At 44.7% G+C, this 16,820-nt stretch overlaps 1 protein-coding gene across 17 annotated transcripts in view; it reads right to left on the reverse strand.

Moving 5' to 3' along the window:
• The window catches only part of LOC147426529 (uncharacterized), a 35,860-nt gene extending 19,626 nt beyond the window's left edge, over positions 1-16,234 (reverse strand). For 15 of the 17 annotated variants that reach the window (XR_015186225.1, XR_015186226.1, XR_015186215.1 and 12 more), the window contains exons 1-2: positions 15,902-16,233; positions 15,577-15,650 (exon numbers count right to left, since the gene is read on the reverse strand). The gene's annotated coding sequence lies outside the window, so the exon portion shown is untranslated. Of the gene's footprint in view, positions 1-15,576; positions 15,651-15,901 lie in introns of all 17 variants that reach the window. The other 2 variants (XR_015186223.1, XR_015186211.1) reach the window with 2 other exon arrangements.
• Between the last annotated feature and the right edge of the window lie 586 nt (positions 16,235-16,820).

A 16,820-nucleotide genomic window follows, 5' to 3' on the forward strand; every position in this document is an offset into this window, starting at 1 on the left:
TTATTTGATGGTGTCATACCCTGAACCCACGTCTTCAAATTTCAGTCGGTGTCAACTGCCAGTGTCATTTGCTGGTCTGGTATTTACAGGTTCCACCATTTGCTGATCCTAAATTGTCTTGTTTTACAGGTCTAGGAGGCATGGATCTTTAGAGCACTTGAGAGGAACAATTCCATCACTAAATTCTCTGATGTGTGCCTTGCTTCAGGAGTGGGAGTCTTTGCACTGTCTAACATCTAGTACACAGTCAATTCAAGAGGATGAGATGGAGTTTGAGGAATACATTGCCCCATATCTACCTCTTCTTTGGGCAACAGGCTCCGCGCAACACACCCCTAAGTATCAAGGTTCATTCAACAACGTGCTTGGTTGATGGTATATAAATCCACGCTCTTCGTCAATCGACTGGTGGAACCATTTTGTGTTCTACGCTCGTGTAGATGAAGAGCAGTGGAGAGAGATTTTCAAGTTGCCCGTCGACCTCTTCACGAGCCTGACTGACCTCATTCGCGAAGATGAGCAGCAAGGAGATATACCCGCGAGATTTTGTAACTTGCCAGGTAGGGTCTTCACTGTGGAGAAGAAGGTGGCAATTTCTGTGATAGTACTTGCCTCTGGAAACACGCACTACCATGTGGCAAATGCTTTTAGTTGTGGAAGGTCTATTGTCACCACCTTCATCCACGAGTTTGTGCGCTCCCTGGTCCACACAGGGGTGGACATCTTATCAAATGGCCAACTACAGTGTCTGAGATGCAAGACGTAAAGGATGGCTTTCGAGCTCAGAGGGGAATACCCAATTGCTATGGAGCCATAGATTGCACTCACATCAATATGAATTTACCAAAGTGACAAGAGGGTTTTGCGCAACTCAGGGATGTATAGACTTTGCCAAGTGAAGTCGCGGAGCGGAGCGTGGATCGACTCACACACACACACACACAGATGCACAGAGAGCTTACACAGTACACAGTACGCAGAGAACTTTGTTTTAAGGGTTATCTCCCAATGCCTTATTATCCACAAAAGTATAAGTAAGTATATACAAAGAGTTAGTGATAAGTGAGTTAGGCGGCCGGCTGGCCATATCCGTATAAGAGGCCACTTGGGCTTTAATCCCAACAACCTCCCACTTAAAGTCCAATGTGGCACTTTAAGTAACTGTAAATCTATGAACATAAATGTATAAAGATTTACATGGCTACCATCTATCCAATGCCCAATAACTCACGACAGTGCACAAAGCCCTCTCCTGGAAGTCCCTTTGTGAGTAGATCAGCAGGATTGTCCTTGGTGTGAATCTTCAGCAGTTGTATCTGCTTGTCTTCAAGTACTTCCCTAATGAAGTGATATTTCACATTAATATGCTTAGTCTTCGAATGGAACACTGGATTCTTTGCCAATTGTATAGCACTTTGACTATCACAATATAACTCTGGCATATCTACTTTGATTCCCAAGTCTGCTACCAATCTACCAAGCCAAATAGCTTCTTTGCATGCCTCATTTGTTGCAACATACTCAGCTTCTGTAGTAGATTGCGTAACACAATCTTGTAATCGAGATCGCCATGATATAGCACCTCCAGCCAATGTAAAGACATAGCCTGATGTAGATCTCCTCTTATCCAAGTCTCCTGCATAATCTGAGTCAGTGTATCATCTGACACTCAAATCCTGACTACCATAGCATATGCGCATACTCTTTGTATGTTTTATGTATCTCATGATACCTTTCACTGCCTCCCAATGTTTCTTGCCGGGATTTGACATATATCTGCTAACCACTCCCACTGTAAATGCAATATCCGGACGTGTAGCAATCATTGCATACATCAAACTACCCACTGCAAACGCATATGCAAACTACCCAATCTTCCTTGCCTTTCTCAACAAACCCTTCTGGCTGCTGCATGTAAATTTCCACATCTAAATCACCATGCAAGAACGCTGTCTTGACATCCATTTGGTGCAACACCAAATCCAATATAGCAACCAATGCAAGAAAGCATCTCAATGTAGTCATCTTGACCACTGGAGAGAAGACTTCATCAAAGTCAATGCCTTGTTCTTGCTTAAAGCCCTTGGCAACAAGCTTTGCTTTGTACTTTGGCTGACTATCATGAGCGGTGATCTTATACCTGTAAACCCATTTACAAGGTAGAAACTTTTTGCCCTATGGTAATTTAACTAGCTTCCATGTCTGATTTTTATGTAGAGCCGTCATCTCTGATTGCATGGCCAACTGCCATTTCTTCGAGTCAACCACTTGTAATGCTTCCTTGTAACAAGATGGTTCTCCGCAATCTGTGAGCATGACATAATTTAGAGATGGCACATAACGATCAGGTGGTTTGAAGAGACGCTCAGAACGTCTCACTACAACTGATTCTGCCTCTCTAGCCACTATAAGTTCTTCCTGAGCCTGACCATGCTGTCTTGATGTGCTAGCACTAGGTCCATCTTCCCTGAAGACAACTCTTCTGATCTCCTCTGTCTTCTCTGGCTTAGCATGAAACTTGGCTTCATTGAAATGCACATCATTGCTACGAATAAGTTTTCTGGACTCAGGATCCCAAAGCCGGTAACCCATCTCGCCCGATTCTCCGTAGCCAAGAAATATACAGTTCTTGCTCTTTGGTTCTAATTTATTCATGAACTCCTTAGGAATATGGCTATAAGCTTCACAACCAAAGACTCTGAGATGCTTATACGAAGGTGCCTTGCCTGTCCATAGCATCTCGGCCACTGCACTCTTATCCAGAACCCTACTAGGAGACTGTTGGGGTATAAAGCCCAATGTGGTCCAGAGTAACAGGGAACGGGCGGAACGGACCCCTCCCGTTCCCGGAACACGTTCCCGGCCAACTTGGGTCCCCGAAACGGAAACGGCAACGGAACGGCGTTCCGTTCCTGGGTGTAACCAGAACGGCTGGGCGGAACGGGCAGGGAACGGACAAACCGGAACGGGAACGCGTGAGCGGAACAGAACGGGAACGGCAGATTTCAAATTTTGAAAAAAATGACCGTTTTTAAAAAAAGCAGGGGGCGTTTAGGGACTGTTTTTGAACGTTTGAGGGAGGGGTAGACTCTAACTCCTATATAATGCCTCAAGGGCAAGGTTGTGAGCTCTTTGCCTCATCCTTCTTTCAAGGCTCAAGCTCTCTACGTCGGCTCTAGCCTCTTCCAAGTTCCTCAAGCCTCAAGGCTCAACCTTCAAGTCTTCAAGTCTCTCTCCTTCTCCCTTGGGCCTCAAGGCTTTAAGCTCAAGGCTCAAGTGAAAGCTCACTCTCCCTCTCTCCATCTCTCCCTTTTCCTCTCTCTCTCACGGCTCGCCATCTCTCCATAATACTTATCTCCCTCATCTCTCTCTCCCTATCACTCCTCTCTCCCTCTCCTCTCCCTATCTCTCCGAGTCCCTCTTCCTTTCTCTCTCAAGCTCCCTCCCTCTCTCGAGTCTCACATGGCGCAAGCTTCCGCATCAAGTGAACGTGTGTCCTTGGGTGCGAAGAAGAAGAAGGAGGAAGTATCATGGTGGGACGAAGTGCATTCCCGAGTGTTGGGAAAGTCCGGTGGTGCCCGTGCATGGAAGTGCAAACTATGCGGCTTCGAGAGGCAATCCGGCACAACCAAAGTCCGCGCTCACCTCCTTAAGCTAGAGGGACAACAAGTGGCAATATGCAAGGAGGTCAACGAGCATTTGTTGAAGGTCTTTCAAGCCAAGGATGCGGCCAAGCCGAAGCGCCCCGCAATCGACCCCAACGATTTGCTCTTTCCCTCTTCTACACCTTCTTCATCCATCGGTGGTAATAGTAATGCGGCGACGGCGGAGATGGGGGCGACATCATTTCGATCGCCATTCTCAACCCCTAATACTACGCCGGTCTCCACTCCCAAGCCGCACCAACGCACTCTACATGCCACTTGGGATCCGAAAAGGAAGGAGGATGTGGATGCAAGTGTTGCACGCTTCTTCTATCATGACCACATTCCCTTCATAAAGGCTCGGTAAGACATTCTTCCATTTTTGGATTTAGATATATTGACCAGTTTATTAATTTAACTTTGAATCCTAATACCTATGTGTTACCTCTTATGTGTAGGTCGGAGTACTTCAAGACTATGTGCACAAGGATAGGAGAGTATGGGGCACGATATGTGCCACCCTCTTCCGAGGCCCTCCGCACTACTCTACTCGATAGAGAGAAGGCCGTTGTGGAGACGGCAACCCTTAACATGAAGAGGCAATGGACCAAGTATGGAGTGACCCTCATTGCGGATGGATGGAGCGACACCAGGAGGAGATCCATTCATGGCATTGTTGCCTATTTCAAAGGGGAAATGTATTTTGCCCACTCCCATGATGCTACAGAAACAGGAAAATCAGCCGATGTCCTTGCAGGAGAGTGGGCCTCCGCCATAGAGACCATTGGGTCCGAACTTGTGATAGGGCTAGTCACTGATGGGGAGGCATCGAACAGGGCAGCCGGGGCTATTTTAGAAGGCACATACCCCCACATCACGATGTCCTTTTGTATGGCGCATTGCCTTAACAACCTCCTGAAGGATTTCGGCAAACTACCTTGGATAGAGCCTCTCTTTGCCTCTACAGCCAAAGTGGTTTCTTTTGTCAACAACCACAACGTCCTTCGAGCAGAGTTCTTGAAGCGGTCGGAGGGAAAAGTTCTTCTCAAGTATTGTGAGACCCGCTTTGCCTACAACTTTCTTATGGTAGGCCGATTTGTGGAGTGTCAGAGTGCAGTGCGGCAGCTCTTCACTAGTACAGAGTTTGCTGAGACTTCCCATGCACGTACAGCAGCAGGGATCATTTGTACAGAGAAGGTAGAGGATCCAGAGTTCTGGGAGTCTCTCAAGACTCTTGACAAAATGGTAAAACCAGTGATTCACTTGCTTAGAGTGATAGATGGTATGCAACCTTGTGTTGGCAAGGTTTATGAAGCAATGGATCGCATGGTGGAGGCGCTTGGAGATCTTGAGAAGGACCCAGATAGGCTTGAAGAAATCAAAGTCCTATGCAGCAGCAGGTGGAACTCCTATAGTTCACCTCTTCATGGTGCAGCTTTTGTGTTGGATCCAGAGTTCCAAGGTGCAGGACAGGAGCATGATTCAGAGGTAAATACACATTGGAACACTATTTTGAAGAGGCTTCACCCTGATAGAGACATGCAGCGCAAAATCAAGGATCAGCTTGCATTTTACAGGGATATGCGAGGATCATTTGGGACTGCCGATGCCCAAATTGATCGCACCAAGATTTCCTCGGTCTTGTGGTGGCAAGAAAATGGTTCATATGGTCCCGATCTTCAGCGACTTGCTATCCGCATTCTCAGCCAAGCGGTTAGCTCCTCTTGCTTGGAGCAATTGTGGAGTGTTTACAGCCACATTGCATCTAGAAAGAGGAACGGACTTGGAGTGGAGAAAGCAAATGACCTTGTTTTTGTCAGTGCAAACTTACGAATGCTTTGCAAGTCAGCATCTAAAGTGACAGACCCTTTTCTACAGTGGGAGATGGAGCCAGAGGCAGAGGTGCTTGGAGAGGCGGCAACATCTACACATGAGGATGAGCCTATGCAGGAGGATTGGGATGATATTCATGAGATCCAGGACACCACTACAGATTGGGAGGCAGGAGGCTCTTCTCAAGCATGACTCATGAGTCATGACTGATTGCTCCTTATATCTTTTTGTAGCGCCTTGGCTGGCCTTGTAAGCCATCGTCATGATCTATCTAGTATCATTGTTTTTCTCCAAGCTTTTGTGTGGAGTCTGGACTCTTTTAATTTTGAGTTAAGTTAATGTCCTTTCTATGAAGAATCAAGATGCTTCTGTGTCATGTGAATGGTGGATTCGTGTCATGAGTCATGACCGCACCTTAAGACTTAAGCATCATTGCAAAGCATGCCTAAATAGGATTCTACTTGGAGTAATGAGTGTGTGTGGCTCTCTACTAACATATAGGTTGAATCCACCCTAATTTAAGCATAATTCGAGTTTACCGTTCCGGCCCCCGTTCCCATTCCGCTTTTTCGGGGGGGCTCCGTTCCGGAAACGTTTCGGAGGCCCCCATTCCCGTTCCCCGTTCCCGTTTCGGGTAACTTTGATGTGGTCGCCCAGGTAAGTGGGCGGGCCGCCAGGTATGTACACATATTCTTTTGTAAAAACCTAATAAGAACTCACTATGCTCTACACATTACAGTACAGCGAGTTACCATATCGTCGTGCTCTTCTTCTCGCACTCTCTCTCGCGTCGCACTTCCGCTCGTACTCCTTCAACTGGTATCAGAGCTCAGATCGAGGCTCGGGGCAGCACTGCAGGAGGCTAGAGTCACCAAATCAGATTGGAGTGAAATTCGACAGGCGAAGACACGGCCCTAAATCTTGTGGGAGAGTCCAAAGGGCTTGGTGTTGTCAAAATTTCATTCTGAGGTCATCTCGGCCACCGTTCGACTTCGACAAAGGTCTGCGCAGGCCATTTTCGACTACGTGGTCTCGACGGGTGCAGATCCGACTCTGCAAATTTGGGGTTTTTGGCCTACAACTGCAGGTGCTGAGGATATCGACACTCCCAGAGTGTTGATTTGTGGCTGTCTACACATCGAAGGACGGCTCACAGTTCTTGGAGGCGTGTCACATACGACACGGACGCATCTACACACAGACTGTAGGCGACATCCACTAGTTCATCAGGTAGCTTGTGTTTGCTGCTTGATATTCCAAATTTCATCCTGACATTGCAGGTAATTCCACATGGGATGTATTGTCAGAGATGATGTATGTCTTTTGAGGGTTTGCTGGCTGTGAGTCACGCACCAAACAACCGCCGCAGCGGTTACAACATACAGTGGGAAATTTGTGGATGTATGACTTTGTGGGAAGTCTATGTACTGTCAGATTTACTGCAGCCTTTGTTGAGGGTCGAGTGAGGTTTTATTGAGCTGGGGGATTCTCGAATGTTGAGATCCTTTCGGTGATACAGGTCTTGGAGCGATCCCTCGAGCACCCTTAGATAGGCAGCTAGGATGTATTGACTGTGAGTTAGACAGTTGGGATTGCATCTTTGCTTTAATGCCGTTGAGGCATTGTCGCAGTCTATGCTTACAGGACAGTGACAAGACAGTGAGAGACAGTACAGGTGCAGGACAGGTTTACACGTAGCTTACAGTGTCAGAAAGACAGTGTTTTTTGAGCTGTTTTTTGGTCTGTTTTTAGTACACCAGAGCCATTTTACAAAGGAGACTCTGCCAAAATTTCTGCAGAATCTGAAGCTTTCTTGGTTCATTTGACAGGTTGATATTGGTTCAGCGGTCAGTTTACAGGGGAAACTCTGCCGAATTTTTCCCAGAAAAGTAAACTACTGTGAAGCGTAGCTATGGCTGGATCACAGGACACTGCTCTTTACAATATCAAGAAGTTGGATGGAACCAATTTCCCATTGTGGAAGAAGCAGATTTGGCACGTGTTGGTACAAAAGAAGCAGATAAAACCTATAAAGCTCAAGGGGATAAAACCAGAAGATATGGACGAAGATGAATGGAGCGAAATGGATGAATTGGCACTTTCTACCATTATGCTGACTTTGGCAGAAAGCGTTTACTTCAATGTAGCAGACGAGATGTCGGCTTATCAAGCATGGTTAAAGCTGAGTGATCTTTATGAGAAGCAGAGTGCAGCTTCACAGGTATACTGGCTTAAGAAGCTTGTTGACTTGAAGATGAAAGAAGGGACACCTATGTCCAATCATCTAAATGAATTCAACACAATCTATAGTCAGTTGTCAGCTCAAGGTGTCAAGTTTGATGAACCTGTTAGAGCTATGTTCCTGTTGATCACATTGCCGGAAAGTTGGGACACTTTTCGCACAGCTTTGAGTAATTCTGCACCTCCAGATAGTTTGAACATAGCAGGTGTAGAAGGAAGTCTGCTTACTGAAGAAACCAATAGAAAGACAATGGACAAAGGCAAAGAAACAACCTTAGTTGTCAGGGGAAGGACCAAAGAAAATGTACAAAGGTGGAAAGAGGAATCAGTCTCGTAGTAAGTTCCGCAGTGCTAAAGGCAAGAGTGACATAGAATGCTACCATTGTGGCAAGAAGGTTCACATGAAAAGAGACTGCAGAGAATGGAAAGTAGAAAAAGGCAAAGAGAAAGCTGAAGACCATGGTGAGAAGAACAAGTCCTCAGTGAAGATTCAAGAAATAAATGTGACAAACACTGTTGCAGTGGATGACAGTCTAGTGTCAGGAGACATCTACTTCTTGAAGAATACAATGGACTCAGCTCTTCTTACAGCATCTGATGGAAATGCACTGAGTGACTGGATTATAGACTCAAGGGCATCACTCATGTGTCTCCAAACAAGGAGTGGTTTACCTCTTATGTGCCCACTAAAGATCATGTTCGGCTAGGCAATGGGCAGACATGTGAGATCTTAGGTTTTGGAGATGTTCAATTGAAGTTTCAGAATGGCTCTTCTTTCACGCTGAAGAATGTGAGACATGTTCCCGCAATTACAAAGAGCTTAATCAGCACAGGTTTACTTGATGATGCTTGCTACGTCACCACTTTTGGACAGAACATGTGGAAGATATCCAAGGGTTCTATGACAGTAGCACATGGAGTAAAGTCTGGAGGACTTTACATGATTTATGTATCAGATGTCTCTAAAAATGTAATCAATGTAACCGAGCAGCCGAACGTTTCTTTGTGGCATAGCTGGTTAGGACATATGTCCAAGAAGGGAATGGAAATCTTGTCTCGTTCTGGTTATTTGCCTGGCTTTTCATTTAATGATTTTGAATTCTGTGAACATTGTCTGTATGGTAAGCAAACACAGCAGCCACATAAGCATAGAAGCAGTAGAAGAGATACACAGTTGGCACTTTTTCATAGTGATTTGTGTGGACCTATGCCTAACCTATCTCTAGGGGGAGCTTCTTACTTTATGACATTTATAGATGATTACTCGAGGAAAGTATGGGTTTACTTTCTCAAGCACAAGGATGAAGCGTTTAGTGTTTTCAAAACATTTGTGACACTTGTGGAGAATCAGAGTGGTAAGAAGCTTAAATGCTTACGCACTGACAATGGTGGAGAGTATGTTTCAAAGGCCTTTCAGGACTTTTGTGAGTCAAAAGGTATAAAACGTGAACTTACTGCTCCTTACAATCCTCCTCAAAATGGTGTTGCTGAGAGGATGAATAGGACCATACAAGAGAAGGTCAGAAGTATGTTGTCTAATGCACAGCTGCCAAATGGGTTTTGGACTGAAGCTGTATCAACAGCTGTTCATCTTGTAAATAGATCTCCTAGCAAGGTTTTGCAGAAGGATTCAGTGCCAGAGATGGTATGGTCAGGCAAAATGCCCTCATACAAGCATCTCAGAGTCTTTGGCTGTGAGGCATATACTCACGTTCCAAAGGAATTTAGGAACAAACTTGAGCCAAAGAGTAGAAAGTGCATATTTCTAGGCTATGGTAATTCTGGTGAGATGGGGTATAGACTTTGGGATCCCGAATCCAGAAAGGTTGTCCGCAGCAATGATGTTCACTTTAATGAATCCAAATATCATTCTAAACCAGAAAGGGTTGAGGAGATTAGAAGAGTTGTCTTCCAAGAAGATGGACCTGCACGTGCAAGACAAAATGTCAGGGCTCAAGAGGAGCAAGGACAGGATAGAGTGGAACCACAGGTTGTGGCTGAGCCTCAGCCACCTATTGTGCGTAGGTTTGGACGTGTCACGCGACCTCCTGATAGGTTTGTTCCATCTATGAACTATGTCATGTTGACTGATTGCAATGAGCCTTCATGTTACAAGGAAGCAGTGCAAATGAAGGACTCCGGGAATTGGCAATTGGCCATGCAATCAGAGATGACAGCTCTGCATAAAAACCAGACATGGAAGCTAGTTAAATTACCACAAGGCAAAATGGCTCTACCTTGTAAATGGGTTTACAGGTATAAGACCGCTCATGATAGTCAGCCAAAGTACAAAGCAAGGCTTGTTGCCAAGGGCTTTAAGCAAGAACAAGGCATTGACTTTGATGAAGTCTTCTCTTCGGTGGTCAAGATGACTACATTGAGATGCTTTCTTGCATTGGTTGCCATATTAGATTTGGTGTTGCACCAAATGGATGTCAAGACAGCGTTCTTGCATGGTGATTTAGATGTGGAAATTTACATGCAGCAGCCAGAAGGGTTTGTTGAGAAAGGCAAGGAAGATTGGGTATGCCAGTTGTTAAAGAGTCTTTATGGCTTAAAACAATCACTGAGGGCATGGTACCATAAATTCCACAAGTTTATGCTTTCTCAAGGCTACAAATGTAGTGAGTTCGATCACTGTCTATATACAAAGAAGGCTAAGGATGGCAGTTGGCTGATCCTTATTTTGTATGTGGATGACATGTTGATTGCTGGCAAGCACTTGGAAGAAATTTCAGCTTTGAAGTCAAAGATGGCAAAATCGTTTGACATGAAAGACATGGGTGAGGCAAGTCATATACTTGGTATGCGCATTGAGAGAGACAGATCAAAGAAGTTGATTTGGTTATCTCAAACAGAGTATATTGACAAGGTTTTGCAACGTTTCAATATGGAGAAGGGAAAGGCACTGAGTGTTTCATTGCCACTATATGTGAAACTTAGCAAACAAGATTGTCCTGTGTCTGAGGAAGAACAGGTTGAAATGGATAAGATTCCATATGCGTCTGCAGTGGGTAGTTTGATGTATGCAATGATTGCTACTCGCCCAGACATTGCATTTGCAGTGGGAGTAGTAAGTCGATACATGTCAAACCCAGGCAAGAAACATTGGGAGGCAGTGAAAGGAATATTGAGATACCTAAAAGCTACAAAGAGTATGCGTATATGCTATGGGAGTCAGGAGCTAAGTGTAAAGGGTTTTACAGACTCAGATTATGCAGGTGACTTAGACAACCGAAGGTCTACGTCAGGGTATGTCTTTACATTGGCTGGTGGAGCAGTATCATGGCGTTCTAGATTACAAGATTGTGTTACTCAGTCTACTACAGAGGCTGAATATGTTGCAGCATCAGAGGCATGCAAAGAATCAATTTGGCTTAATCGACTAGTAACAGATGTGGGAATCAAAGAAGAGATGCTTGTGTTATATTGTGATAGTCAAAGTGCTATACAATTGGCTCGCAATCCAGTTTATCACTCAAAGACAAAGCATGTGAATGTGAAGTATCATTTCATCAGGGAAATGCTCGAGGATAAGCAACTTCAGCTTGTCAAAGTTCACACCACAGAAAATCCTGCTGATCTACTTACAAAAGGACTTCCCTCAGAGAGCTTTGCGCATTTTCGCAAGCAGTTAGGTGTAGGGTAGTACATCACTTCTCTACATCTCTTGTATATTAGCTTGTATAGTAGCTTCTCTCACACTTAAAGTACCACATTGGACTTTAAGTGGGAGGTTATTGGGGTATAAAGCCCAATGTGGTCGCCCAGGTAAGTGGGCGGGCCGCCAGGTATGTACACATATTCTTTTGTAAAAACCTAATAAGAACTCACTATGCTCTACACATTACAGTAGAGCGAGTTACCATATCGTCGTGCTCTTCTTCTCGCACTCTCTCTCGCGTCGCACTTCCGCTCGTACTCCTTCAAAGACCTGTTGATCAAATGGACTGTTGTAGCCACTGCTTCCACCCAAAATCCATCAGGCAACTCAGCATTTGACAACATGCTTCTAACCTTCTCTTGTATGGTCCTATTCATACGTTTTGCAACCCCATTCTGTGAAGGATTATATGGTGCAGTAAGTTCCCGCTTAATCCCTTTTGCTTCACAAAAGTCTTGAAAAGCTTTGGAAATGTACTCTCCATCATTGTCAGTTCTCAAGCACTTCAGCTTCTGACCACTCTGATTCTCCACAAGCTGCAAGAATGTCTTAAAAACCTTGAGCACCTCATTCTTGTGCTTCAATAAGTAAACCCATACTTTGCGAGAATAGTCATCTATGAATGTACAAAAGTACGCTGCTCCCCCTAGTGACAAACTAGGCATTGGTCCACATAGATCACTACTGTGCACAAGAGCTAACCGTTCGTCCCTACGATTCCTCTTTGATCTGTGCGGTTCCTGTGTTTGCTTACCATAAACACAATGCTCACAAAACTCGAAATCTTGAAATGAAAAGGAGGGCAAATAACCATAATGAGAAAGTATTTCCATTCCTCTTTTTGACATATGTCCCAGCCTACGATGCCACAGTGACACACTTGGCTGCTCAATCACATTAATTACATGGTTTTTAACCTCTGAAACATGTAAAGTGTACAAAGTTCCTGACTTGCTGCCATGTGCTATAGTCATCGAACTTTTGGAGATCTTCCAAGCGTTGTTCCCAAAGACTGTCACATAACCCGCATCATCCAACTTCCCTGTACTGATCAAGCTCTTTCGAATTGCTGGAACATGTCTGACATTCTTAAGCCATAAAGAAGAGCCATTCTGAAACTTCAACTGCACATCTCCCACTCCAAGTATGTCACAAACCTACTCGTTGCCAAGTTTGACATAATCTTTAGTAGTCACATATGGTGTAAACCACTCTTTGTGCGGAGAAACATGTAAAGATGTCCCTAAGTCGACAATCCAATCACTCATAGCATGTCCATCCTCTGCAGTCAAGAAAACAGAATCAAGATTGCTTGTGAGGAAGATGTCACCAGCTGCTATACCATAATCACTGTCTGAACCAGATCCTGTGACATTCACCTCTTCAATCTTCATTGAACTCTTATTTTCATCTTGCTCAGAACTCTTTGTTTTGCCTTTTTCTTGTTTCCACTTCGTACAATCTCTCTTCATGTGACGCTTCTTGCCACAATGGTAGCATTCTATGTCATCCTTTGACTTTGAGTCACAAGACTTACTTCGGTTTTGTGTCTTCTTACCCTTCTTCTCTTTAGACTGTTGTCTCCCTCAAACGACCAAAGCACTATTGCCTTTGCATTTGTCAATGTTCTTCCTATTCACTTCCTCTGTGAGCAAGCTGCCTTCTACATTGGCACTTGTAAGACCTTCTAGCGCGACAGAATTACTTAACGCTGTACGAAAAGTATCCCAACTGTCTAGCAAAGTGATTAAGAGAAACATAGCCTTCACTGAATCTGGAAAGACTATCTCTTGTGATGTTAACTGGCTAAAAATTGTGTGAAATTCATTGAGATGATTTGACATGGCTGTCCCTTCCTTCATCTTCAAATCCACCAATTTCTTGAGCCAATAAATCTGAGAAGCAGCACTTTGTTTCTCGTACATACCACATAGCTTTTGCCATACGCCATACGCTGTAGTCTCTTCTGCTACGTTGAAGTAAACATTTTCTATCAGTGTCAGCATGATTGTGGAACAAGCTAACTCGTCAAGCTCTTCCCACTCATCTTCAGCCATACTTTCTGGTCTCTCCCCTTTGAGCTTCAGTGGCTTCACTTGTTTTTTCTGCACCAAAACCTGCCAAATCTGCTTCTTCCAGAATGGAAAGTTTGTGCCATCTAGCTTCTTTATGTTGTAAAGAGTCTCACTTTGAGAAGATGCCATATTTACCAAACTATTTACTTTTGGGAAAAATCCGACAAAGTTTCCCTTGTAAACTGGCCTCTGTACACAATAAACAAGCTGTAAACAACAAGCTGAACACTTTTCCTCAGGAACTGTCAGTATTTTGGAAAAATTTTGACAGAGTCCTCCCTGTAAACTGAGCTCTGAGAACCAAAAGATAGCTCAAAAACAATCATAAATAGCTGACCAGTGACAAATCTGAAAATCTCTGTAATATGCTGTCATGTACGCATACACTGTCTCCTGTCTGGGAGATCACAGAACTTGTATCTATCTCAAGAATGAACCCTGAACAATGCCTCAACGGCCTGACGCATAAGATGCAATCCAGTGTCTACACAAAGTCATACATCCTATGGGATAAAAGTTGCCGAAGAGGATGCGTGTAGAGGGGAACTCCAGCAACCTAATCCACCTCACACTGGGTAACCCAGCCCCTAGTGCTTGGCTTCAAAAAACCTCACACATGACCCTCACAGATGGCTCAGCAAACTGTCCAAAACTAGCATACATCCTACAATAGACCAATCACTGTCCTATGACCGCTGCGGCGGTCTGTCTGCTAGCGTGACTCACAACTAGCAGATCCACAATCACAGTACATCAATCTGCAATACATGCCAGTGGTGTCAAGCCGTCATATGGCCACACCTCCCCTGGAACCTGGCAAGCACAAGAAGTAGCAATGCAGACTGCAATATATATATCTGATGATATATATGTGTACCTGGTCTATAGATGATGCTTTGAAGACGAATGAGTGATGTATGTCGATGCCGTTATCGATGCAGACCACCTCCTGCTTGCCAATCTACACAAGACGGATTTCTTTGCGGCTGAAATCTATCTTCTGCTGTAGTGCTCAGAACGAAATTCTGAGGGCATAAACGGCTTCGAAAGGGGGATAAATCTTAGGTCACCTGGTGGAAACGCTCCCGAAACGCCGAGTGTGAATTTTCGAGCTTCGGATCCAGAATCTGTCTGAAAAGTGTGCGCGTGCGATTACGAAAACCGCACTGAACCAAGCTCTGATACCAATTGAAGTCGTGGAGCGGAGCGTGGATCGACTCACACACACACAGATGCACAGAGAGCTTACACAGTACACAGTACGTAGAGAACTCTGTTTTAAGGGTTATCTCCCAATGCCTTATTATCCACAAAAGTATAAGTGAGTATATACAAAAAGTTAGTGATATGTGAGTTAGGCGGGCGGGCGGGCAGACGGCCATATCCGTATAAGAGGCCACTTGGGCTTTAATCCCAACACCAAGGAGGAGACCGCTTGAAGGGCGCATCGTTCAATTTCCAGGAAACATCATTCCCAAATTATATTGTTGGTGATGGCGAATATGTGTTGCTGCTGTGGCTCATGATACCCTTTCAATGCCCAGAGTTGGTCAGCCAACGTCATCGCAACTACAATTTCATGCAATCTTCAACCCGTATAGTCACTGAGCGTGCCTTTTCACGCCTGAAGTGTACATGGCATATTTTGAAGGGAACCATCAGATCCCTTGACATACAAAAGCTTCCAAATGTCATTTTGGCTTGTATTCTTCACAATATGTTAGTGTCTCTCACTTATGACCCCATAGACCTTCAGGCTGCAGGGAGACAAACACAGCCAACAATGATGACAAAGGCAGCTATTCACGAAAAGTCTGGTGGTGGGATTGTGCTGGTCATTTGACAATGTAGAGTCAATGCATTCATGAAGGTGAGGGCCACGGAACAAGTAGCCAAGCATAACAACATGGATCAAGTAGTCAAACAACGACTAGGAAAAAGGCAGCTATCGAAAACAACTCAGGTGTGCATTCACAGAGTAGTGGAAAATTAGACAAGGCCTTTCCAAAGCAACCAAGCAGTCACCGCCATGCAAATAAGGGGGAAACGTCTACGCCGTCACTGGCATGCAAAGAAGGGAATGAAGTATACAAAATTTACATTTAGAAAAACAGTTCACCTCTGTTCACACTGCTTCCCAGATGATGTCTCTCAAGCCTTTGCTCTTTTATAAAAGGTCCTGTATAGTCGCATCTGCGGAGAAAGGTAACGTCAGTATTTGATGTAGAACTGCATCATGTCATCTCTTCTCCAAAGAACTCAGAGAATTCAACTGTGTTTTATCGCAACGGAGACAATCGTCGCACAAGAGAAGCTTCCCAGATTACAGTGCTGCCTATGGACTCCCTATTTGAGTAGTACATGCACCATAGTCCTCTCTCTCTCTCTCTCTCTCTCTCTCTCTATGATGAGAACCCAAGGCAGGCCTTGAGCCATAATCCTACCTTAGCGTGCCCTTGAATTCCCTGCTTTCAAGTTTCTGCAACTATCGGCAATGATGAGCATGCTGGCTTATAGAGAAGCAGGGCCAGCCTTTTATCGATACAGCCCAGATGCACTCAAGCTACATTGAGCACGCTTGTGAAGAGGGAAATATTGGCACTGAATCCGTTGCAGGAGTCATGGCGACTTTCATGGCACGGGATTTCAAGCCTGAGATGGTGCAAGCATCACGGGTATAGTTTGATTAGGAGGCGGTAGGTGTTGGAGTACTGCTAGTCGTAGGTAAGGGCCGGGTCGCACTCAAGGGTAGTAGGGGGAGGGGGGGAGTGATACTGTACAAAAAGTAAAGTTTCCAACACTTTCCATGAAAATAGAAACCCCACTGGCCCTTGTGAAATTGGAGGGATTAAGCGAATTGTACGTTCACTCTATTCTCTCGTTAACTCATGGAATGAGATAACCAATAGACTTCTCACCTTTTCTCCATGTTTTTCTCCCACATCTACCTTTCCTTTTTAACTCAAAGAGTGCGACCTGAATCCTTGCTTTCTTCCCACTCACCCCATTAATCCTTGGTGCGACTCAGCTCTAAACGTCCATGCTCTATTGGTTGCGTAGGTGCAAACACCGAAGTCTTCGCTTAGCCCCTTGCTTTTCAAGACGCTATAATGGGAATTCTAAAAACCCGGCAGTAACTTTGGTGCTATAGTGCGACCAAGTATTAGTGGGAATAACCAGATCCCACTACTCCTCCTCCCGGGTGTGACCCGGCTCTTAGTTGCTCCTTCCTATTCCACATTCTAGCATGCAATTGGCAAAAAAAATGATGTTGCACATGACTATAGTAATAGAGCAGAGTCGAACAATGCATGCACCCGTCACACAGATCCCCACGTATGCCAATGAGCCGACTTCGAACTT

Source organism: Adiantum capillus-veneris, chromosome 24, assembly GCF_014529385.1.
Source record: "Adiantum capillus-veneris isolate H3 chromosome 24, ASM1452938v2, whole genome shotgun sequence".
Lineage (NCBI taxonomy): Eukaryota > Viridiplantae > Streptophyta > Polypodiopsida > Polypodiales > Pteridaceae > Adiantum > Adiantum capillus-veneris.